General features: G+C 39.9%; 1 long non-coding RNA gene across 5 annotated transcripts; it reads left to right on the top strand.

Moving 5' to 3' along the window:
• The first annotated feature begins 15207 nt into the window (after window positions 1-15207).
• Window positions 15208-22903, top strand: LOC115337370. Of its 5 annotated transcripts, none has more exons than XR_005931636.1 (7): window positions 15208-15290; window positions 15642-15752; window positions 17662-17733; window positions 18994-19255; window positions 20110-20163; window positions 21850-21934; window positions 22659-22903. It is a non-coding gene; the product is annotated as an uncharacterized LOC115337370 (long non-coding RNA). The 5 variants fall into 5 exon arrangements; XR_005931635.1 differs by having other exon boundaries at window positions 21850-21973; XR_005931637.1 differs by lacking the exon at window positions 21850-21934 and adding an exon at window positions 18607-18691.
• Window positions 22904-26749: the final 3846 nt, after the last annotated feature.

Raw genomic sequence — 26749 nt, 5'->3', positions numbered from 1 at the left:
AATAAAACTTGAGTTTTACCATTGACTCCCACAGAAGTACAACTGGATTGAGTTGTGTTGATCTCCCTCTATCGTAATGATGTAATGGTGAGTTTTTGCAGTTGTGGGTTTGGAAAAGGCAGCACCAATGCAGTAATGTTCCTTAAACCTGTTAGGTCCCCTTCAGCAGAGGAAGCTGTCATTTATAAATGCCTGTGAACTCTCCTGAGTTGAACAGGAGACAGACTGTTCTTCCAAGAGGTGCCTAGCACCAGAAGTGTGTGGGCTAGCTAGGATCTGAGACTCTGTGATGGTTTTTGTCATGTTCTGGCTCCAATCCCCTTGTTTTCTTTACTTTCCAATTGCTTTTCATTGCAGGGCACAATGTTAGTTAATCTCACAGGAATTTGTTTACTGTTTGCCACTATTTTAAGCCTCCTTCCTGGTTAGTTTTCAACTCAGAAATTACCTTTTCCACATAGACACATTTTTTCCCCTACAGTTCCGATTAGATACGTTTTTTTCCCACTCTTTGCTTTACTCCTGTAAGTAGTATTACTACTCACTGAAGAACGCTGGTTGGTTTGCAGCTGTATTTTTTAGTGTGGATGAAGACATTCTTAAGTTAAGAGGGTGTCTTCTCTGCTGGATGCTGACCAGTAATAACTCACTGGAGTAAAAGCAGTGAAAATATGCCAGACATTTTGAAGCACAGTCTTGATGTTGTTTGTACCTTATTTTTCACTATCTTGGGCCTGCGGGAATGTAGTTTTAGCTCACAATCTGTTTTTATTTCCTCCTTTTTCCCTCTTTCCATCTTGTTTTCTCTCCTTTTTCTTCCTGACTTTCTATACTAGTTTCTTCCCCCCACACTGCCTTCATCTTACTTTGTATACATCATGGGCTACAGCCAGGAAAGGGAATTTGATTATGTGGAGAAGCTCTGACAAAGCAGAGTGGACAGTTTAAATGATTAGACAAAGCAACACATCTAATGTGAAAGATGTGTAGATTTTTCTTCCACTTTTCTACCGTATTCTTTTCAAACATCTTCAAACTATTTCTTATTTCAGGGCTTGAACCTGCTAAATAAATGTACCAAATTGACAGGATTCTCTGTCTTGCCCCTCTATCTCCTAGTCAGTTTATATCAAGGCTAACAGGTCAGATTATATCAAGGCTAACAGGTCTCTGTGCATTAGAGGTTTCTGTTTTCTTAGGGATCTCATATTTGCCAGCATTAAGGCTTCTTGCTTTAAGTCAAATAGATGCTGTGGTTACAATTAGGCCATTGAAGGAGGAGGATATTGAAATAACAAAGAAATTGTCATTTCAGAATGAAAAGTCACCATAATCTGCAAGACTTTTTATTGGGAGTCCTTTTAATGCTTAAGACCAAACTCTCAAAGGTTGTATATGGCTAAGGGAGACAAGAATTCAAGAGCCAGATCTGCTGTCTGTGCAAACAAAATGCTCAGCATCTTCTGGGGGAGCCCTGGTAGACATCTACTTTGCTGTGTCATACTGATGATGTATCATCACACTAGTGTGACCACGATGGAGTAGGGAAGTGGAACCATGCCCCACATTACCAGAACAGCTCAAGGTTAAATGTAACATAAACCCTAGCAGCCAACAAGAAAGGGTCTGCTGGTATGTTGCACAGTACCAGCTGGAAGACATTACATTACGATTACATCTGGCTCTTACTCTGAGCCTAGCTCGTTTAAGATCTGAGTGATTCTCCTTTAGTAGTAAAATATTTTAAATCATAATACAGTTTAAAATAAAGCACATATATCACACCATAACACACAATCTCCACATTCACTTGGGAAGACAGAAACTTAAAAACTGTTTCATAACATGCAAACACTTCAGATTTATTTAACATTTTATACTTTCCTTGACTGTTCTAATTTTCTACTTTCAAAATATTATCTACTTTCTAAATACATAAACTTAGCCAAACTGAATATTCACAGAAAAACAAATTGGAAGGATTCTGATGGGTAATTTTTCCTGTTCTATTGAATAGTGCATCCCAAATGGATGAGGAAGATTCTTTGCCAAAAGTTTTTTTTAATAAAAATAATTGCAATGAGAGATGTGCCAGTTTAGGACAGATTATCATACACAACCAACTGTATCTATGTGTATATAACCAAGCAACTCTAAACAACTGATTCTATATTTCTATGCACAGCTAGTATATATGCCTGCTTACAAACAAGGAAATAGGAATTATTTAATTAATTATTAATAAAATAATTATTAAATAGCAATTCCTGCCTGGCTGCCTTCATAGGACTCACAGAAGTGTGACCAGAGCTACAGCAGGTGTCCTGCATGGCTTCTGCTGGAGTGGAGTTAGCATTGTCCTGTACTTCAGACCCTGCATTGCTAAAAGCAGACAGCCTGGGGGTTTAACTCATGCTGTTCTTAAGAGCCTGTGGTTCACACAGTCATATTCCTAAGGGACAGCCACAACAGAGGGTGGAATGAAAACTGTGACATTCTGGAAGGAGAAGGTTCATTGTAGTCTGACGCCATGGCAAGCACAGACAAAACAGAGGATGCAAACCTAATTCAAGGCAGTAGGAGTCTCAAAAGGGAAAATACTTCTCTCTTCAGTGGCAGAAAGAAGGCAGAACAGTTTGTGTACTCTTCTCTTGGATCCAGCTGGAAGTGTCCTGTTCTCATCAGCACTTAAGGATAAAGATTGCTTGCTGTACTTTAAACTTGTGCGCTGCAGTTGAGGTGACTTGTTTGACTTAAATCCACCCATCAGTTGCTTATCCTTCTGCAGCTTTAATGTCAGGTTTCTTAGCATATCTCTTATTCCTTCATATTTACTGTCTTGCACTCAGAATAATTAAGGTACACTCTGATGAATGGCTGGGTTTTTCACATTTTGTACAGCAAGGCATTAATTCAGTTTACACCAACTTTCATTTCCTTGGACTGCCTTTTACTTAAATAAAGTTCAGTATCTTTACTTAAACATGAAATACATTAAACAGTGATATGATGGCTTAAGTTCTACTTTATTATACTTAGGTGGAGCTGGTGAAATCACGTAGTTATATTGATCTGAGCTCAAATCAGGGCTCAGTTCTGACCTTCGATATACTCACACAGAGTTCCTGCTGATTACAATGAGAGCCAAGCATATGCAGTCAAGGCTCACCATTTGGCCTTTGGTCAGAATATGTATTAGTTTTTGCTTTTCTCTAGATGTAGAGGGTATGTCAAAAACATCATCCATTTTAAACTTGTTTTTCTTTTCTTTTGCTTGTCTAAAGTGAGTGATGTTCCCATCATCCGACCCCAAGTGAAACTCACAAAGCTAACTTCTAACTTTGCCAACGGTAGTTCTCCAAACTTGCCAGTACTTTTGCATCAGTGATGAGGACAGGTCACATCGCCCTGTTGACACAAAGATATGCCTTTGCAGTGCAGCCCAGGGATGACACAGGTGACCCTGCTTGTCTGTTTCACAAGCAAGTATTACGTCAGTTCTTATTGGAAATTCCCCCTGGCCAGGCACCTCATGAAAAATGGTGTTTTAGCTGTTTAGATGGTAACTAGTTATGTTTATACAGAAACTGTTAAACTAATTTAGCAAGAACATATTTAAAACTACCATCTTGCACAATGAGAAAAAGCTGAAAACAGCCAAAAGTAATGTTGGTTTGAATGGCCTCAACAGAACTGGCCAAATATTTTCAGCACTTACTTAGTGTTATTCCAACAGAGTGCACAAAATGTTGAAGGTGAGACAGAGTTTTCTCATTCTGGTTCCAGTCAAAGACACAGCAAGAAGTTTCCTGCACTAGGAGCTTACAGTGTCTGAACATAAAAAAGGGAAAAGTTTTTGAGGAAAGGAAGTATTACTACCCAGTTTCTGAGACAAAAACTGTAGGCAAAGAAAGATGAATGATTTGCTCAAAGCTACCAGGGGTTGTGGTGTTCTGAGGAACTGCACTCACTGCTCCTGGACGAAATACCAGAGTATTCTTCCACTCTGTTTTGCTCCTTGGAGCAATATTTAACAATGTGCATGGCACAGTATAAATACACATAATAACAAATCAAAGTAGTTCAGATCAGCTGGTGGTTTATGTCTACACATAGTGTGTCTATGTCTCCCGTAATGCAAGGGAAAAAGCTGTCCAGAGGATAACTTGGATCAAACTTCTAGGTAGTTCTGGAAGCCAAACTGGGACAGACACAGGGAAGAGTGGAATCGATTTTACTGGCAAAAAGGGACTGACAGCCTTGCTCAACTGACCACAGCTACTGCTGGGGTGAAAGTACCACAGAACAGGTCTATTTAAAATATTCTGATGCTTCTGTCAGAGCCCATGTTAACGTTGATAAAACACGTATGCATTTCTGAAGCCATTTTGTACAGTTTACTATGAATTTTTAAGGCTCTTGTACTGAATTTGGCAGTGTGCTTCTGATCTTAGAACAGTCGTTTCCTGCAGCAACCTGGGAGTCAAGTCTTGGAATAGGCTGAATTTCAAAAAACCTTAGGAAAAATTGAAATTGAAAGAAAGTTTATGCCTGTACACACATCTAAGTATTTCGGTATGCATGTACAAGACTTAGATGCATATAACGTAGAAAGAAAGGATTGTAAGGCAATATCATTTAAGGAGGTAGGACTGGAAGAGGCTTCCTTTTATATGAACGGAAAGAATTTCTTTTCTGAAGTCTTAAGTTTTGTGGGGTTGCTTTTTTTTTTTTTTTTTTTTAAGTCTTGGGGCACTTTATGTACATAGGCCCTACTAAAGTGATGACTGCATAGCTGCAGGCAAAGTTCTATTTTATTTTGACAGAATAATTTTCCTGATTTCGCTCTGAAAGCATTTAAAATAAGATTTGCTGGTTTAAGTTTATGTAAGAAGGAGTTTAAAAGTGGAAGACAAAATTGCTATTTAAATCTATTCCTTCTACTCAAAGCTCTCTTCTTCCACCATTGTGCTCACAAAATCTTGTCTGTAAGATGTTCGCAAATGGTCATTAATTTTTTTCAAGAGTGAAATCAATAATTGGAGAAATGTAGTCTTTAAGGTCATGATAAAAGGCTGATAGAATAATATAAAATAACAGTTTCAAATGAAAGCTTGAAGGTAAGGTTGCAAAGAGATCCATAGACATGCTGACTGTTGAGAGGCTGATGACCCAAGCAGCTTTACTAAAGTAATGAGAGAAAACATGTCCTTTATTAGGATAGACTTTGTGAAAAGCTGACGTAAGGCTCCTCTGCCTGACTGCCATGGTTGTCATTTCTGTTTTGATGTTTAAAAGAATGTGAAGAGCAAGAAAGTCTGTTCTGTGTCAAGTAATGGGGGAATACCTAAAAATTCTTGAGACAAAGGTGACTTTTTCAGAGTTTACACACTTAGGAGTGTGGCAAAAGTCTTGGGCACCCAGAGAACAAAATCTCACACAAAATTTTGTCAAAATGCTGGATAGGAAATGTGCATTTATGAATACCTTGTTAATCTCTTTTTTGCTGCTTTTCTCCTCTTTTTATTGTCATTCTTTTAAAAATAATCATCTTGATATTTCTGTTGATTCAATTATATCACATTTGTTTGATGTGTCAGAATATTCCGGAACATTAAATTACATAAATAATTCTTGTACCAGAGAGAGAATTCAAATCCTAATATAGATGTAGACCCCTTACTTGTGGTATGTTCTTATACTGTAGAATATTAGGGCTGATTCTGTCTCACTTATTGTATGATCATTCAAAATTCAACCTCTGAAATTAAAACCCTTCTAAGTATCTTGGCCCATGCAAATGGCAAGTTATTTCCATGTATTTGAAAGACAAAGTCCAGCATGTGTGTCTTGCAATACTCATCTGAGTGTTTTAAAATGGGAGATTCAAAAATGAGAGCTCAAAATATTAGAAAAAAAGTAAAAGTGGCAGCTGTTTTATGGAAACTTTGCTGAATATGTTTTAGTAGACAATTGTGTGTAAATGCTGCTTAAAAACATTGAAACCACTTTTTGTTGTAAGATGTAAAACCAAAAATACACACCTACTTCCACAGTTTTTAACTCATGCCTTGAAAAGGCAGTTTCCAGTGGCATGTACAGAAAACAAGGTCTCATTACTTAACAAGGGGTCTCTCTTCAACTTTTCTTTTTTTTCTACCATAGATATTTTAAACATAAGAACTGCCAGCATTTTTAACTTTGCTTCGTTGAACTGATGTGGGAGGAAACAAAACACCTGACACAAGCTAACAACCTCTTGTCAGATGGCATACTGATGAAGAAGAGGTGTTCAATTTCACTGTTGGTTCCTTCCAGCCAAAGCTACAGTTCAGCAAGCTTTCACCAGCATGCAGAAGAAGAGTTGCCATTCAACAGTTAAATACTGACATGAATAGTGCCTTTGTAAATATTTCTGTTGTGCCTTTGGAAGCACACAAGCCAAAACAAAAAATCTTTTGACAGTGTGTGAAAAACAAAACTGAAATGGTTCAACAGCCTTTTGCAGCTAGAAAGCTGGCCATATAAACTCTTTAATATCGAATGCTCTTTGTCAGGCAGAGGAAAGCTTGTGTTCTGAGATTTGACCATCAGGCAGCCCAACAGTGCAGCTGTGTGCCTTAGAAAAGCATTTCTTAGCTGTGTGAGTTGATTGGTTGCATTTTTATTCACATTCATGAAGCATTTGCAGTTGTCATTGTATTCTTCTTGAGTGAGTTTCCCTTTTAAAGGTATTAGCAAGACACTGAGCAGTTTCCAGATTTTCAGTCAGGTCTGATATATTGTATATTCTGCCAAATAAATCCTCAAGTTGAGTGATCAAGTTGGTGAATCCTTACCTGGAAGAATCAGGATTGAGTTTGTGTTGTTTCCTTTTTTAAATGCTGATTGCACTTGGTGTCACAGGCTCAGCCTGACTCTTTGGTAACACCAGTAGAGAGCAGTAGGTAAGTCAGGCTTAAAGTCATCTTCTGCATAATGTCCCACTTCAATTAAGTCATGTAAGCATATCTTTGACTTTAAATACAGGGATAATTGGAGCTATTTATAGGTTTAAAGAGTGAAAAACACAAAGCTGAACTGCTGGCCAACTTCTGAGATGTTTTGGTTTTCCTCCATGATTGGCTCCACTGAGGCTGTTACTCCTGCACTAAAGTCTTTCCGAGCATGAACTGCAGATAGCAGTGATGGAGGCAAAGAAAGAGAAGCAGGTTTTTTAAGAGGCAGTAGGAAAAGAAGAGGCTCACATACACTAAGAAAATATGTTTCATACATATAAGTTTATAGTCATCTGTATAGGATAGTCTCAATGACATATTGTGGAAAACATTGCAGGTGGTGACTAACTAAAGAGCAATGGGACAGAAATGGAGCAGTTATCTTGAGTTGTACAATCATACTTGCAAAATTGAATACTCAGATTTGTTTGGATTAAAGGGCATATTGGCTAAAGCTGCCAATTTATCCACTGCTTTTATTGTAACTTGTTTTGGATTTAACTTCCACCAGAAATGGCACGAGAATTGTTAGTAACTCATCCAATATCTGGCAGTCTCCAGAGCAGCATCACTGCTGTCAGTCTTTTCAGAGGTGGCTGGGACTCCAAGTTCTCTCATGAAAATGAAACCCAACGCTTTGTGTCCTAGGCCCTGTGTTTGTGGGAAAGTTGATTTTTTTTACAGGATAAACTGCTTTGTGCTCATATGCAACAATTTGGGGTTGCTTTTTTTTTAGTCATCTGGCATCTTTTGCATACCAGTTAATCCACTTTGGAAGGGCATAAATCTACTCTAGAATTGTTATGTTTTCAGGAAAATAATTTTCAGCAGTTATCTAAAGTTAGATCAGCAGTTCCCCTTCGGACAGTCATCCCGTTGCTATGCCATTCTGAAAAGATTTACAGCTGAATTAACCTGTGTCGTTTATCTGTAGGTCCTCTAAGGTCAGTTCAGCTGACTGTAACCTTCCACTTAGATATTAAAATTCAACTAGCCCCAGTAAAATTCCAGTTTATGTACACTCAACAACGTTCCCTTTATAGCAGTCATGTTGCCTACCTCCAGGTGCACTTGGTAGGAAGGTCTGCAATTCTTTGGTCATTGGGAAAAGAAAGAAATTCTCTGAAATGCCAAGACCTAGCAGCACTGCAAACACAGGAGATGGATGGAACCCCAGTATCTTTGAAAAATGGTGAATGGGGAAGGCATCTAAGTAACTGCAGATGCCAAGGAGGGAACTCTTTCTGAAATAGAAAGAGATTCTTCTAGGTAGATTCCTTTTCAGCATATCAATCTTCATTTAGAAAAAGGATCTGGAAATTTAAGACACAATGTGAACCTTTAGGTGGAGAACTAGCCTGCAGCTTCTGCTGAGGGGGATACTGCTAGCTAGAATGCAGGCTGGGATAAACCTCCTTAAAATTATGAGGTATAACCCATATTCTTAACTTAAAGCAAATCAATGCAAGAATGCTCAAACAAGAGGAAACAAATGTGAATTTCTGAGGCAAAAATAATTTCTAAATACTGTCTGAGCTGAGGATATATACATGTGAATAGATGAAGGGATACGTACAGAAACATCTAGCACTCAAAGGGAAGCCTAAAGTGTAGGGTTTTGGCTCAAGTTCTGGGGAGCTGTGTGGGATGGAGCTGTGTTTCCTGTGGCTCTCACCTTGGCACCAGGGATCCTTCCAGCTGGTCCTTCCTAATGCAGTAAAACTGGAGGCTTGGAATGGAGAGCAGAAAATAGCTGGGTGGATCTTGTTATTTGTCCTGGCATAGTATCCTCATTGTAGTCATTAAAATCTATCCCTGAGTTTTGAATTTGCAGTCAGTGCTTACAGCAAAATACTTTTTGTCTAGATCTTCATCTGGGATGTGTAGTTATTTTGTCCACTGAAGTCCATGAAATAATAGTGATCTAAATCATTTGAGCCTGAATCCTGCCTGTGGCTGGAAGCCCTGGCTCTTGGCATTTCCCTCACATGCTTTGTTTGCACTAGCAGAAGAAGAAGTGTTAGAGAGAAGTGACATTCCTGTTTTGAACCAGAGACCATTTCTTTTGTTTTGCTTTGGTGGGCTTTTTTTCATTCGTTAGTTTATTTATGAATTGCCACCTACCAAAGGTGATACTCCAGTTGAAAACCGAATATCAGAAGATCATTTGGGCTATGCATATATTGACAAGTAGGGTAACACAGTAGGAGTGGATCTGTAAGAGTAAAACAATTGGTGCTCAGGACTTCATATTCCACAATATATTAATTTCAGTAGGTTTTACTTCAGACTGGTTGTGGTCTGGCCTGTGAATGGAAAACTCATTAGTAGTTGGAGAGCTACAGGGAGACATCTTCTGGGTTAGTGTTATCTGCAGGTAATCCAGATAATATGCTTCAAGACCTCTCTGCAGTGTGGTATGTGGGAAAAATCAGGAGGTTTGCTTCAAAGTTGCACACTTGGTCTCACCTAAAATGCAATGTAGAAGCACAGTTTTTCCACTCTGTCCTGAAGACAGGTCATCAGTTGTACATCCTGCAATAAGTCTACAGTCTGGATATGGTCTTGTGAGTTCTTCCCTTATTGAATTCTTCCTAATGGATTAGAGGTAAACTTGCTTGCAAAAGGATTATTTCTGAGCTGAAGTAAACCATATCTGGTGTATGGCATATAACTATGGCATTGTTTACACTCTTCTGAGACTTGCCAGAGAACAGCTGTTTCTTATTTTTTTAAGTGTAGTGAAAAGCAGACAGATCTAACAGGAAAACTCAGATGGGGAGTGGTAATGGCTTAGAATTTGCACTCCCTTCTTCAGGCAAGGTGTTAGACTCAAAGAACTGGAAACTGGACCAGGGCAAGTTCCCTGAGGCAATACAGACACAAATGCCAAAGTGTTTTCAACAGCCAAAGATCTGACTGATACATTTTTACCTGGAGAGGAAATTACCAACATACAAGCCTCACTACTGAAGCTTTAAACCTCCTGAGTCATATACTTTCATTTTTGGTGTGCCCAAATGACTAGCGACACTTTATTTTTCAGAAAGTATTAACTCCACAGATCAGGGGACAGACAGTAATAGATTAATTTGGCGTCATTAAAGCAATTCATCAATATGCTTATTTGATGATAATGCTTCCTGAAGTGAGTCTGAAACCACTGTAACAGCAATACCGCAGCTGGTGAGAGCACTTTCCAGAGGGTAGCTGGAGGTGGCCGTGACAACTGCTCTGAATTGTCATGCTGCACATTCCATGGTTTAAACAGTAATTTATTTTGCAATGTCTGCATCATCAGTTCTGGGTGTTTGTCCGTAATGTTTAATGTTTAAAGAGGTCAATATTTAAAGAGATCTGTGACAGCAAATAAAACCTCTAGGTTGCTTGAAAGTTAATAAGTCACACACTCTGATGGTGATATAGAACAAGAACTGTCACTGACAAAGTGTCAGTGCCTCTGTTAAGACAAAAAATTATGGTGCCAAGAGAACCACCAGTGAGAAAGACTATTCAAAATTTCTGATGCAGTTTCTGAGTATCTTAGTAAAGTTCACCAGAGCTTAAAGGAAAAACTCTTATTTGTTAATCCTATTCAAGACATGCAGGGGAACAAAACAGTGTGAATAGTACAAAACAGGGTATATAGGATTTGCCAACATGGAGAAATGAACGTCCCTGCTGCTCTGCCTCCTTCTCCAAGCCAGCGTGGGAAAAAAACCAGCATGTGCATTGGCAGACTGTGGGATACACTACTGCTCTCAGTAATGCCTGTAAGAGTTGCCACAATATCTTCCTGCAGGATCATTGCTTTGAAGTAGCATGGTCATGCTTGTCACTGAGGTTCCCAAAGTGACGCTGGAATAACTAAAGTAACAAATTTCTGGGTTGTGCTGCCCATAGGGGAAGATGATGGCAATAACAGCTGGTACTACAGGCACCAAAATCAGTGTACATGACTGTATGGTAATACAAGCAAAGAAGAAAAGGGCCAGTGGAATCCTTTCACATGCTGGTTACCCACGGTTAGCAGGCTTTGTCTCTGCTGACTGTGCTGCTTCTAGATCACCCCCCTGCCTGACAGGGCTTTCTGCAGCAAAGGTCTGTAGCAGTGATGCTGGGAAGGACAACCTGCCCTCCCTCTCCTTCCACGCACAGTTCTGAGTGAGTGGAGGACTGCTGCCTTAAACAGCAGACAGGCAAAAGACCTCTAAGCAAAATAAGTAATTATCAGAATCTCAGAGATACCTTTGCTCCTGTTAACTTAAACTTTTAGAAACAGGGTTATTTGATTAGTGAGAGGACTTCTGATTTTATACCATACATTAGAGATCTATATATACATAATATTTTCATCTGACTTGGGTAAACTCACACCTGCAAGCACAAGGAAAATTATTCCACTGAATTGGAAAAGCACCCTTTGAATCTGAAATTACTTTGGTTGAAGCATCAGGTTAAGCATCATGATGTAGTGTATTTGTTGTGCAAACACAAATTAAATAATTAAATAAACATTCTTACATTTTTACTTTTCCTAATTTTTTTAGGAGCTGTGACCATTTGTTTCCAGATGCTCCAAGCAGTTCTGATATTTCTGGGAGAGGGGAAGGTGTTAAAAAAATCCTGTCTCTTAACAAGGAAGTTTGGTGTTTCAAGCTGGAAAGATAGCTCAGTTCCTGAAAATCGCATCTGATAATATCTTTCCTTGACAAAAAATATTTTTTGTGTAAAGGGAGCACAAAATACAGTTCAATAATTCTAAATAGCACTTTTAAAGAAATGGGGGATGTGGTTTGTTTCCCTAACCTGATCCTTACAAGTTAGATCTTCCATAGTCCCAAAAGGCATGAACAGATTCTTCTAAGTAGAAAAGAGAAACAGAAACAAGACCTACAAAATCTCTAAATACTCAGTTCTCTGTGCTCTCCCTCTCTGCTTTCTCTCTCTGTCTCCAGACCTAAAAGTGCTATGAAGTTGAGGCAAACTGCCAAGAGTTTCACACCCAGTGCTGAACTGGCATAAAGTCAAAGGTTGCTAGTTGCATTTGGATGCCAAAACATTAGCAAGGCTCTCACTACCGGCTCTTACACATCCTTTCCAAAGCTAGATAGTTTGCAATTTTTGCCTCTTCTACAAGCTGTCATTGGTTGCTTTTCCAAGTTTTCCTTGAGCGCTAGGTAAGAAAACATCTTGCATACTAAAAGTTTCCTCTTCAGTGGTAGCTATTGATGGACGTGCCTCTTCTGCAATGGGAAGCACATGCATCAAGCGTTTCCTGCCCTGCATACGTCTGCAGTGTCAGTTCAGTGCATTTCAAGCCTGCTTTTTGGTCTGGATTTGCCAGTCAGACACACTGCAATCCCCAAACCCCACTGAGAGGCTGCCTCAGCCCAAGCTCTGCAGACGTGTTCTGACAGGCACAGCCTGCCCTTTCTTAGAGCCTCAGAATATGTCCAAACTTCCACTCAGGAATGGAGCACGTTAAGTTTGAGTGCAATACTGCCCTGTCAGTGACATCCCAAGCCTGACCCTTGTTAACACTGTATGAATGCACTCAGTGACTAACCACCGCAATTTGAAAAGTCACAGGCTGCACCAGCTGGGATCTGCCCTAGATCCCTGGTCGTTACCCCACAGCTAATGTCTACCATCAGAGCGTACCACACTGTAACAGCAGTAGGCTTGACCCATAACTTGCAAGCAGATTTTGGGGACATAGTCTTTTATTTACCACGTATTCAGATAAACACCAATAAGCAACTAATAAACCACATGCTTCACTTTAAGGTCAGAAATGTTCCCACTGAACTCAATGGGAGTATTCACATGTTAAATGCACTTGGATCAGTCACCTGAGGCTATGAGCTCCCAGATCTACTTAAAGTCCCTTGCTGTTATAAACATGTATGTGTATTGAAACATCTGACAAAATGGCAGATAGACATGCTTACAATATTTGATACCATAGCGCTTTAAACCAAGGCTCTGTTCTCTGGAAAAAGCAAGGACTCCAATCACAGAAAACTCTATGTAACGTTACTTCTTTATGGATGTTCAAGTGGCTGGCAGAAGGAACCAATACAACTGAGTGGATGCCACCTTGCACCAGGACAGAGTTAACTCCGGCATGGAGGGAAAACAACTGCAGCCTATAGGGAAGTATTTAATCTTCTGTTCTCCTGTGCAATTCTCAGCAACACAGTAAAAGGAACACACACTACAATTAATGATTTACATATTTATAACCCAATCCTCTTGACCTTTGTTAGCCAAAACACCTGAGTAAACTAATCTGTATGCTTAAATTTCTTGTAACAGCTGGGAATGTGGCAAATGCTTTAAAAAAAAAAGTGGGCAGGAAGGATAATTGGTCTGTTTTTTTAAAGTAACACAAAGCAGGAATACAGAAATGGTCAGATGGAGTTTAACAATAAGACAAGTAGTAACTGCTAAAAATAGAATGTAAAAAGCTACTTTGCTTGTGCAGTTGCACACTTCAATTTTGCAATGATAACAAGATGCTTGTTTATCTCATCCAAGCAACTGTTTCCCCATTTCACGTCACAGCAAATAGCTGAGTAGGTGAAAAAGGTTGATGAGTAATTTTGAGGATTATAGCTAAATTATTGCACTGGTGTCAAGTTAATGGTCATAAAAAATTCTTATTACCTTTGTAGCAGTTCTTTGGACAGAACACAGTATTTTGACTATTTCCAATTCTTAGGACGGCAGGCATATCCTAAAGGAATATTTAAAAAAAAAAGTATGTACCCTTTTTGGTAACTACCTCTTCTGCCTTCATCCACCCACTGAAATGAATGAAATCTGAAAGCAAATTTTACGCCCTTGAACAAGGGCAGGATTCCTTTTCTGAGTATGTCTCACTGAAGCTCCTACAGCTTGCAGCTAGTGTTTTGTCTTGAGTTGGGGCAGCCAGGAATGCTTGATATTTTGTAGTAACATGTGGCATAATGACAATTTAGAAGCCTATTTGTGTCAGACAAGCAAGGGAAGGCCATGTGAAGAAGCAAAGCTGTTAGGAGGAATAACGCATCTCTCACTCTCAGGAACTCAAGGCTCTGTTAATGCCAGTGAAAATATTCCTACCTACCCTTAGCATTCTGCTTTAGAGGCCAAAAGTAAATCAGGATCCTTAAGCACTATGGATTCCTTTAGCTCTACCTAATACCTGTCATTGCCAGATCAAAGCTTTTAACTGAGTAAACCAATCTATGCTTCTGTATTTGAGTCAAATATGTTTGATTGTGCACACCCTGCTGATAAAAAACGGTGCTTAATCAGCATAAATGCATGCTTTGTGTGCAAGAGCACAGTGTTTCATTGGAAACGAATTGGAGAGTTTTAGCTGGGGAAAATGACTGTTGTTCAGATCACCATCAATTTGAAAGGTTATTTTTCTGTGGACGCCTTAGGTACATAAGGAGCCTTAGAAGGCAATGACTGTTGGATGATATTACATCCATATGGCTGCAGAGGGGGTCAGAAAATTAACTGTTAGAGAGGTTTTAAATGAGAATGGAAGGGACATTTGTTATTCCAGCCTGAAAAGTGCAAGACAGAAACATTGGATTTGGGAGCTTGCTCAACAATTACTCAGAAGAAAAAAGGGTATCACCACGAGTTCCTAAGTACAGACACAATGTTGATAAGTCCACCCCTGAAATTTGCATTACAATAATTTGTTATTGAAGACAAATAGCAATTAGCAAAACAACCAACCACCACCAGCCCAACATTTTAAATAACCTAAGAAAGATTATTTTTCTCTTCCTAAATCAATTTTTGCTCTTCTCCATTTTTGAGCCACTATTTCCTTTGTTCTTCATGCTCAAGACTCACAAAGTAAAAAGGATCTTAATTTCAGAAGTGAAATAATGCAGACGTTAGGCTAATTTACAAATAAACTTTGCAGCTTCTCTCAAGCCCAGTTCTCTAGGACACAAGGACCTAGTGTTCTTCTTCACTTACAGGACCAAAAAGGAGGAACAGAAGAAAGGAAAGACTCTCTTTAGTTTTACATATGTATTACTTGTGTATTTCCTTAAATAGAAGGTGAGCGATCTAATCTAAAGCACTACAAAACCCTTTTCTTTGACCTTAATTGGCTGGCAGAGGTGCAGCTATAGTACAGCTGATCCTTTGTTTGACAAGCAGATAAAATCAAAGTTTGAGTTAAGGCTCTTAACTAAGCTGAGTCTCAGTGCTGTGCTCCAATCCGTTCCTGCAATGCTCTAACTACTGCTTTGTTACTGCAGTGAATACCTAAAGGTATTACGTCTCAAGTTACCTACTGGGTATTTAGGCAGAAAATCTGGCCTAAGGGTGTCAATGGGATTTTTGCCACTGACTTAATTTACAGCCTGGATTTCACCCACGGCTTGTTGAATCAGTGGGGGTTTTTAACCGATTTTTCCAAACTATATGGTACTAGATAACCTTCATACTCGATTTTCAGCACTGTTGCTTTTTCTGAGCCAAACTTCTCTGTTGATTGCCTAAATGCATCTGAAAAAAGGGGGGGGGGGGGGGGGGGGAGAACAAGGTTTTTAAAGTTTTGAAAGAAAGCTTTGTATGTCTTTGCAAGATATGGAGCAACAATTGCAAAAATTCTATCAACAGGACAGAGCATCATTTCAGGAAGATGAGCAACTAACCCTCGGAGGCCTTACACTTGATATGCTGGAAGAGTACCTGAACAATATAGCTAAACCATAGAGGAATTTCAGGAAGGTAAATGTTAACCTTACTATTCAAGTCTGTCTTCCTTTGAAATGCATGTCTTGACAGGGGAAACCGATTTCCAGAAGAGAGTCTTGGAACAAGTGACCTTCTGTGTTTTTCCATTAAAGTAAATATTCATCCTGTTTTCTAGCTGTACTAACAATTTCTGTTGTCCAAAAAGATGGTGGTTCTTTCCCTGTTTTTGTGGGGGGAAGGTGGGAGGAATGCTTTCTTAACATTAGAAGTATACATGTTACTATGTTATAGCACGAATTAAGATACAGACCTTCTTTAGGCACGCCAGTCTATAAAATCACTGCTGCCAGCCACTTAGTTTTATTAGAAATGAGTGATGCAGGATCCTCCTTTGCCCAAAATCACCATTTCTGATTACATCTATTTCCCGACCTTTTACTACTATATCCATTTTGCAAAGCAAGCATAAACCTGCTCCATTTTGCATTCCCTTTGCACAGGTGCAAGCGATTTAGCAATTGCAACCACCTATGTCCCATTATATAACTGCATATGCTTCCTATTTTAATTAATGTGGCAAATGACTAATTGTATAAATGTGCAATTTAAAAACCTACTGATATGAAAACATGATAGAGAACACCTTCATTTTTGAGATGCTGCTACGCTCCAGCTGAATATATCATGTTCAGTGCTATAGTTCTTGTCTGTAATAACATTCTGCCTAGTTAGCTGGTTCACCTTTTTACTCTAAGAAATGTGCTGAGTTGTAACATTTATGTCCTGCTGTAGAAGTAACAGAGGACAGAATGTGATGCCCTCAGTTGGGTGACCTGTAGATGCAGGTGCACAGATGATCAGGTGGTTGCATTAGAGGGATTATGTATTGATCCATGGTAAACTTTGGATATCTCTGCACTCAAGTAGGTGATCCTTTTGGACTGGGAAAAACTGATCTCACAGTGGAAGAATTAGCTATTTCTAGAGAAAGAAAAAAGAATATGTTTATTTTCCCTGCTTGTATTCCTTTATTTTCTGGCATAGGTGAGTTCAGGACTAAAGAGTTCTCTCTACATAACACTGATAAAATAGGAAAGTCCTGTTGAAGACAGCCATGCTGGATTCCTCTTCCCCTTAAGTTACAGCTAGTATTCTGAATAGACAAACACAAGGAAGAAATGCACGTATGTCCTTTGACACACACAGAAAGTTAAGAATGATCAACAGCTAGTGATAATCTGCAGAGATGTAGCAATATGTTTAAAAAGGAAAAGGACACATATATTGGGAAAAAAATCCAGTAATTTTGTAAGGATTCCTTCTCCAGCTTGTAAACTCCCTGTTATGAAAAGTATTACTCATAGTCTCAGTTTTATTTTTATCACTTGGCCAGGCCCAAAGTTGCTTCAAGAATGCAAATACAGGACATGCCTACTATTCCAGGAAGGAAACAGTACTTTTACTTTCTCATGTTGTCCCACTTTTTGCAACCTCTAGTGTATTAAAAATGTACATATGCAAAGGGTATCTGTGAATGAAAGAAACTACCTTTCTCTTTGTCACCAGAACCACATGTATCGGTGTCCAGACTTTCAGACTGCAGTAATGATGATTACTTTAATTTTTGCAGATGCATCCCTACAATTTTAAGTCCTCACTAATTAGTAATAACATCAACCCAGAGACATAAATTCTAACTTAGACAAATGATCAGAATGTATACTCTGAGCATCTAAATTCCAGGAAAAAAAGCATGAACTCATTTCAACCTCCATACAGCCTCATTCTACGGAGTTCATTAATATCAACATCAATATTTTGCAGTGTAATAACACGTACAATTTTTAAAGCCCTCTGGAATTAAAATGTAGGCTCATGGGACTTTCAAAAATGAAATCAGTTTTCTAAATTAAGCCCTTAAAATACTTTCTTTTCTCTGCAGTGTTTCTTCATGTCAGCTTTCCATTTCATCTAATGTAGAAAAAGCCCTTGTCAAAATTCTTTCTGCACCTTGGTAAGTTATTAAGCAAATTAAAAATACAACTTTAAGCCAGAATCTTATTTTTTATTTCTGTATGCAACTTTAATTATTACGTACTTTTACACCATAGTGAGCTTTCAGTCTATCTTATTTTTGTACTGAAAACATGTAACAGTATCCTAACTTGTAAAAAGAAGTTGAAAAAATTAACAACTGTGGTTCCTGACACCAAGAAGATCTACAGTCACTCAAGAATGCAGAATAAATACCTGTCCCAGCAGACCGACTTTTGCTACAGCCTCTCACTCATCTTCGGTAGTATCTTAACCTTACTTCTTCTGACTATAAGCAAACCTAACTGTTGAAGCAAACCCTTATGTTCTTGGTCTTTCTTCCCTCCCCACAACCACTTTAACATTTTTCCCTCTCTGCTTTAAAACACCTGTATCACAGGAGACCAGCTTTGTCAGATTATCTGTTTGCCACTTTCTCTAACAAAACAATTAACCCTTCACACTGAAAGAACCTTCAAGCTCGTGGGACACAAAGTATGTCACAAAACTGCCAGCAGAAATCACTGGAAGGATCTTTTGAAGACAGCTGTGGGTATACATTTAGTTTTGCAGATTGGCACAAGCATTATCATCTTTCCAAGTCTGTGATTAAGTACCAAACACCATCAAAGCTTTTGATATGTAATTCAAAAAACAAGCATGGACATGTCTCTGGTTTCATAGTCGATACTGGTATAAACCCTGGTTATCTATTAACCTAGTGATAGCTACCTGTTTTACATCATTGTGATGGGTCCCATGGACCTTATAGTATCCCTTATAAAGACAAACAATAAACAATTCAAATTTAGGTGGATTATCTGAGCAGATACTTTGAAAATATCTTTTCAAGGCCCAGATGAGATGATTACCAGAGAAATTACACGGTATTGAAACAGACACTATGAGTCTGGAATAGAAGCCTTAAGAAGAAGAAAGTAAGTAGGTTTTATTTTCGATCAATGTTACTACTTCTCTGTGCCCAAAATACAGCAAAGAACAGCAACAACAATGATCAACCCGTAAAAACATGGCATCATCCTTGTTCTGTCTTTCTTTCACAGAAAATTTTACCCCAGTTGCCTGTTGGATGTCCTCATTCACCCCAATGCATTAGTTTTTATGACAGGACTTGCATTACTGTTTTCATCTAGCAGAACAGCAGGACGTGGTAAAAAGTGCAGCAGATGCTGGTTACAATATCACCTCTAATACCAGCTGTTTCTGTACTTCCTCGCAGGTGTTTGTCTTCCAGATGGCTGACAGCCGAATTTTGTTCAAAAAGGATGACTAAAGCTGCAATAGGTACAAAGCCAAGTTTCCTCTTGGATTCTCTTCTTCCCCCTGCTGTGCCTCATGTGGCTGGCAGAGCACTGCCATTGTGGAACAGAGGTTGCTGGAAATAAATTCTTCTTAAGCAGACAGGCTTTTGTTCAGTTCTGACTCCAGGCTCCCAGCCCAGTCTTGAGCAATCTGCACTGAGAAAACTCTGTGCGTCCGTGGTAAGGCTGGTTTTTTTGAGGTTTCTAGTCTGAGCCAATTTGTAGTAAAGAGAACCATTTTCTGAAAGACTGTGTTCTGGGCAGAGGATCTTCGTTATCAGCCTTGTCCTAGCATATTCTCTGAGATTTCCATCAAGTTAGGCTTTGGATTTAGATGCAGATACAATCATTCTTAGGTTTCTATATCTGTATTTCTTTATGCGTACTAGTTGCAGAACAAACCAGGGAGGCATACTGTATTCTTGTACCTCTTGCCTGTTAATTAATCCTTCACTTTTTTCTGTACAAATGGGTGAAATAAACGGTGCGTGCACATAAATTTTTCTTTCTGAAAAAGGAACACGTGATTCAATAGCTTATTTTCTGTCATGACCAAAATTTCATCATGTGAAATCCAAGGTTGCTGTGTGCTCTAAAACAGTTAGCACATTATTCATCTTTCTGTGGACATGCAAGAGGCCAAATAATTTTGTGGGCTTTCCTGCTCCTTTTCCACTTCTCTTGTTACCACTTCCAGAACCAGTGTCTGTAATGTCTTTGCACAAGTCTACAAACTGAGGCACTTTTTAGAACCAAGATTTTTTGGATGCACTCATAATAGCATCGTGTTTGTGAAGCATTTTGTATAACTGTTCAAAGAACATCCCTCTCATTTTCTTAGTGATGATGGTAGACAACCCCTCCTGTCTATCAGTTAGAAGTTGTCATCCCCTGTCACCCAAGTTCTGAGCATTTCTAGCCAGTCTTCACCTGTCAGCTATTTTTGTTGAATGCTTTGGTGAATCATATAAAAATTGTATAAGTGTGACTTTTGCTGCAATATGAACTTTACAGACCCTTCACTTCTTTTGCAGCTAAAAAGAGAAGAATAAGGACTATAAAGAGTTCCCATGTTTCTTCCTCTAACTGTAAGTCCGAAAATTCACATTCACGTGTCTGTATCCTGTTCTGCATAATGGCAGGGCAATTTTACAACAGCTATGAGCTTCTGGGTAGTAGCTTTGTTGTTCTTATTTTCATTCCCACCTAAGATGCTTGCTTTTCCCCATTCTTATTCCACCTCAAGCAACACATTCGATTCTCTGTTATCTACATGTGACACTGTTCCATGGTTTTTTTCCTGGATTTATTTAATCCAGGAAATCCTTTATTTATTTAAAGATCCTGGATGATCTTTGCCTAGACTTCATCTGTTACAAATTGCCACATCCAGGCTTGGACTCCTCTGTTTAAACACCTTGACAATACACTGCTTTTTCAGATTTTTCTATTTTCTGAAAGAATACCTGAATGTACCAACATGTCAAATATCTTAAAAGCAACAAAGCATACAGAACAAATGAGAAAAGCCACAAAACAAAATGTCAGCTGATTCACAGTGTACCTGATTATTTCATTTCCAAGGTATTAACCATGCTGTTGCTGTGTTGGCTATGTCTAAAAGGAAATGTGGAAACTTCCTTTGGCTTAGAATACTGACGATACTTAAGATACTAATGCTTATCTGGTATCTTTTAAATATTCAATATCTTGTGTCCTTTTACCCAAGATTAAGACAGATGGGTTTTGAATCAACAGACTACACTTGGGTAGCCAGATAGGGTACCAGATGGGTATCCTTATTCACTTATATGAAGTTCTGTATTGTTTCCCTTGGGAAATATTAAGAGTAGCATGTTTACTAGAGAGCCAGTCACGCTAAAGGCTTTGTTTGTTCAATTGACTGCTGCTTATAGGCAATAATTGCAGCATGACAGAAGGTAACAGACCAACATATTAATTTTTCAGTGCATAACTACAGCCTGAGCATGAATAGCTGGGATTACTATGAATGGGAAGAACCATTTAGGTATACAACAGAAAAGAAAAATATGTAGAGAATTATTTTTGCATAAAGGTTTTCTTGGTCTCTTTAAACCTGTCCATTACTTATGAAGCCACAATATTTCTTAAAATGCTTTAATTGAAATGGTTTCTGTAGAGAGACTGATATCTTTTATTAGACTGACTACATATAGTCGTAAAGAGTGGACCATTTTAAGTGTTTTATAGCATATTGTAAGTGCCTTAAATCTGAGTGGATAAATGTGCACATATGAAAGAACACGTCTTTTTTTCAGTAGGTAAGTGTAACAGCATTAGCCAAATTCAGCCATGACTGGGAGAAAAAAAACAAAAGAAAAGGTAAAAAAGGGTGAGTCACTTGGAGGAGTGCTGTGGGGAGGATGCCTGGATTCTTCAGATTCTTCACTTAGAATCTGGCCAGGGCATCGCTCGAGGTTCCTATCTACTTCAGTGCAGCCAGATTTTCATTGTCTGTCTCCTTCTGAGGTTTTTTAGCCCTTCCCCAGCTGTGTCCCCTTCACACAGTCCAATAAAGTCCAGGCTCAGCCAGAGAACAGACAGGAACTGGCCTTCCACACATCCTGAGCCTTCCAAGTCCTAAAGAAATTGAATTGATGGGGATGGGCCCTACTGCCTCACCCCAGTGCTACATGCTGTGTAACAGGGCTGGTGTGGGCACTTGTCCCCGGAGAGGACTGGGAGCTGTGAACGTTAATCAGAGATTAATTCCTGCCTATTGCTGAGAGCAGGCCATGTTTGCCACGGATGTCGGAACACACTGACACGTCCCACGGGGCAGCTTCTGCAGGTCCTTGCCTCATGACACGGGTGCTCGTAAGTGTCACTGCTGGAGATCTCTATATGTTATATATAGTGAGTCCTGGTACCTAAAGTGACATGTGGCTTTCACTGCTGAACTGTAAGCCTGACCAGCGCATAAGCGTTGGTGTAACCCATTCCTTTGAGCTACACCTACATTATGTTCGGCCGAGATTGTCACTGTTTGTTTTGGGGTTTTTTTAAGCTTTCCATTAGCCATTTGTCCCTGAATTGAAAGAGCCAATTATAAAGTAAGAAAAGCTTAGGGACGGAACAGACTTTCAACAAAACCTGGGGAGAGCGAAGAGAAGTTGTTGCGACCAAGAGCTCCCTCTTGCGTTTGACAGCAAGAGCAGAAGGTCCTTGCCCGCGCAGGTCTCGCCATGGCGCGGTGCAGCAGGGGCAGCACCTCTGCAGAAGCAAGGGCAGCCTGCGGGGGGGGGGTCCCGGGCCGAGCCCCCGGCAGCGGCTTCCCGAGCTGACGGCTTAGCTCTGCTCCGGGTACGTCCTGAGCTTTGTCGTGGCAGGGTGGAAGTACATTTCTGTAACGTAAAAACGTTTTCCAACATTTGCAATCATGTTTATTTCACTAATTTGTCTTAAAAGAAAAAAAAAGGGAAAGGAAAAAACCCGACGGAACTGACATTTTGAAACAAATTATTATCCATTTGAACTTCTTGCTTACAAATATGTTTTTAAAAATGTTGAAATTCAAAGTGTTATGTTTTCATGAATACAGGTTCACAAATTCTTCTTGGCAGTAAGACTGGAGACTCTACAAGAGTGCGTGTGGGTTATTTCAGAAGGTAACAGAGGTCACAGCTTTCCCAGTAATCTCCCTTCTCCTGATTCCATGCTCGCCAACTCCTTGTACTGCAGCAGGTCTCAACCTCTTCCTCTGTGAAGCTGTACATGTGGAAATACAGTAAATACTTGATTTTGGATGCAGCTAAATTTCTTTTTCATCTAAAACATTTATTTAAATGTGTTGTTTTCTTGGGGTGTCCTGTCTGGATGTGTTTGGCATTTACATAATCACCTACCATGAGCATAGACAGTAGTGCACTGACTTTTTAGACACAAGCAAGCCCATTTCTTGTTCACTGCCGTTTTCAAAACATGAGAACAAAGGTTAGAAAATGCAGTGAACCTTAAAAGAAAGGATAAATTCAAGCAGTTTTAAGGTCTGGTGATTTTTTCCTCCACAGCATGACTTTGCACAAATCACACTGAAACTGTGGGATGAAACTGTGTTAGTGGTTAGTATACCTGACCACCTCTCAAGTGTTTTGCAGGTGCCAAAGTTGTTCAGGGCTGCTTCTTCAAGTATGAAAAAGAAGATTAATTTGTATTATAACCTGACTGGCTTATTTTAGTCATTTTAATCTATCAAAAATGGAGCACTGTACTGGCAAGTAAGCAGGAATTAGTAACTGGATATCAAGGTCTATTATTTATGTAAAATCTGTCAAAGCAAGCCCAAAGCAAAGATTTTCAAAGCTGAGGTACTTAAAGTGGTGAAGCTTTACCATGTTAGGTAGGTTTGAGGAGTGAGATAAAGCATACCGTGGAATGTACTTTTAGTGAGAATTAAATTAAAATGGTAAAGTGGATTTATTTAACTGTTACACACAACTAGATTTCTGGAAAGGTATGATGGCCACACAGACTAAGGAATTTTATAAAAACACCTTTCAAAACCTTCAATAGGGAGGACTGCATATTAGAGGACTGTAAAGGTAAAGAACTAACAAGAAATGTTATTTCAGTCATAAGATCTCATTTTATCTGCCTGAAATTACATCCATATCTACAGCCTCTAATATTGACAAAAGGTCTCTAACTGCCTCAGGAGAAAAGATTTGAAACTTATCTCAGCTACAAAGCAGAGAAGAAATACAGACACCTGAGTTTCCTCTACTTTGTGGGTCTATTCAGTCTTTCCGCAGCTGCTTCCATGTGCGTTTCTGAAGAAATGAACTGCTTCTACCACTACAGTTCATTAGCATTCTTCAGGAGAGCACGTGTTAATGAATGCCTGCCCAAGAAACACTTGCTGTTTGACAATTTTAATTTTGCACAGATAGAAAGTGGCAACATACGTTTAGAAACTTGAAATCAAACCAATCTAACAGTGAGCGTTTCTGAAGAAATGAACTGCTTCTACCACTACAGTTCATTAGCATTCTTCAGGAGAGCACGTGTTAATGAATGCCTGCCCAAGAAACACTTGCTGTTTGACAATTTTAATTTTGCACAGATAGAAAGTGGCAACATACGTTTAGAAACTTGAAATCAAACCAATCTAACAGTGAAATGAATCCTTGTTTTTTCTAGTCTTTGACAACTATGTTCCAACTTTACCTGTAAGGTAAAAAAGCACATTAATAAAATTATCTAGCTGTGTGTGTATGTTTGGGGGAGGTTATAATTCAGAATTCTGCTTGCTAATATTCTGTCACAATAGAGGAAAAATGATAAAGATTCTTCTCAAGCAAGAACTACGCTGAAGAGCATCTGAAACTTAGTCTCACCCTAATTAAACAGATTGTCCAGTATGAAAGAAAAACTCTACATATTACTTCCTCTAAAATATATTTATTGAACTTATTTTGGGTTTAACATTCAAATATTATTTGTGCAGTAAGAGAATAAAGACAACATGTGAAATTTTATTATATCACAAACAGAATGGTTACACATGGAGATACAACAATGGAAACTGGGAAGAATCTGGTAACAGTAACAGCAGCACCAGCAACCTGGAAAACCAGCAACCTGATTAATTTTTTTGTTCCTTGTAAGAATTAGCAATTATTAACTAGCTAACTCAAGGAAAATTACAATGAAATCAACAAGTACAAAGGCATATGTAATGTTCTTCTAAATGAGGAAAGCTCAGATCCTTAGTGTTACAAATTAATATATAGTTCCATGTATCATTTAGGGAATTGGGTATCGCTGTGACTGGGGTGTTTAGGAAATGGACAAATAAGTCAGTTTCAAGCTTCACAAGAAGTACTGATGTTCATAAGCAGTTCACTTTGCTAACAGTTAATTACTATCAATCATTATCACTACATACACAAAACAATTAGTCCTTAACAAATCTATCCCAGATGAGCTGGGAGTACACAACACAGTGGAGCTGATGCTATGTACTTAGTGCTGATGGCTGCACTCCATGGCGGTCCTTAGTCACCAGGACCAAGGTGATCAGGCTTGAGACCTCCTTGCAGGCAGTTTGCCATCTTTGTTCTTTACTCAGCTGATGTTTTATACTCTCTGTCCCGGATCCAAAAGGAAAGGAAGTGATCTCACCTGCTCTTGATGACTTATTTGGGGGACTGGGACATGTTCTGGGTGTTGCTTATTCTGAAGGTGCCACCAGACACCTTTCTGCCTGCTCTGCAAGATTGTCTTGGTCTTACCAGGCATCTTTCCCCTTCTGTTTCGTTGTTTGTTTATTTGGTGACAGGTTTCCAACTGTCATTTCTTAGGTAAGCCTGATTTTGCCTATTTAGCAAGGCTTTAAGAAAATAGCTGGAAAGGGTGACCTAGGAAAGAGTACGCTGTACAGGATCACTTTGGGTTGCTGTGAAAAATCACAGAGTGAGACGTCCCGAAATGTATCTCTTTCCACACGAAGGACAAGGTGATTGGGAATGCTCTGCACGGGCATACAGGTCCTACATGCCTGTAGTCACTGATTTAAGTAAAATGGCTGAAGCTGCTTCCTATGGCACAGATATATAATCTGCTTTTGAGCTATCTCAACTGTCGGCCAACACTTAAATGCAATCTGAGATAAAACCAGTGTGTTTAAATGAAAACAGCAAAGATCTGAGGGCTAACTGTAGGTGGATAATGTCTGCCTCAGAGGTGGGGGGGATACACGGTAAAGCATCTGCCATCTCACTTTAATCCACACCTGCAAATCTACCAGAGCCTCAACGTATGAATTTGGGGTGCCTCCGTCCTGTGAAATCCACGGTCCTCCAACAGACACACAGGCTGCTCATGCAGTGCCGAGAATGAAATTTGCAGGCTCCACAAGCCAGCTCAGGAGCCACCCCGTTGAGACTGGAGGATTACGAAGCGGCATCCCCCTGGGGCGCCTCTGAAGCCAGGAGGTGCTTCAAGCAGGTTAGCCCTTTTCCAGAGGAGCAAAATGGGAGGCCAGGCCTACCCCTGACGAGCGCATCCTCCCGCCTGGGAGATCGGAGCCGAGTTTTCTTTTTCCTGCCCTGCCCTGCCCGATTTAGCACAGAACTTGAAATAAACATAAGGATGGGGGTTATCTTCGATTTCTTCTCCCGAATCCGTGTTACCTGGTAACAACAACTGAGTATTTACTGGAGTAGAACTTAAAGCCGACATTGCTGCAGCCAGGGTGAGCATTTTAATGGGTGCTTTCTCTCTCCGTAGGGGGGGGGATGAACGTTTAATGACCTGTGAAGCAGAGCCCTTCAGGTTCGTTCCTGCGCGTTCCGTTTCTCGAAGGCGGAGAGCTCCGAGGCCGCTCTCCGCGGCTGATCGGGCGGCGACAGCCCTCTATCTCAGCTCCAGATCGTGCCCCGCGGGACACCGAAGGCAATTTAACCCGTTCGACGGACGCAGAGCCAAACATCCCGACTGGACCGCGACGGCCTGGCCGGGCCGGGCCTCCCCGGGCCCCCTCCCACAGCCGCCAGCGGCAACCCCGGCCCCGCCCCAGGCCCCGCCCCTTCCACGTCTGCAAAACCACCAGCCGGAGGCGGGGGGTGTGGGGGTGCTTACCCGGAAGTGCTCCCGGAGGGTGACACTGCCTAGCGAGGGTGCTTCCGGGTA

The sequence above is a fragment of the Aquila chrysaetos genome, chromosome Z (genome assembly GCF_900496995.4).
Source record: "Aquila chrysaetos chrysaetos chromosome Z, bAquChr1.4, whole genome shotgun sequence".
Lineage (NCBI taxonomy): Eukaryota > Metazoa > Chordata > Aves > Accipitriformes > Accipitridae > Aquila > Aquila chrysaetos.
Note: the sequence above shows the minus strand (reverse complement) of the source record. Positions and strands in the feature narration are given on the sequence as shown.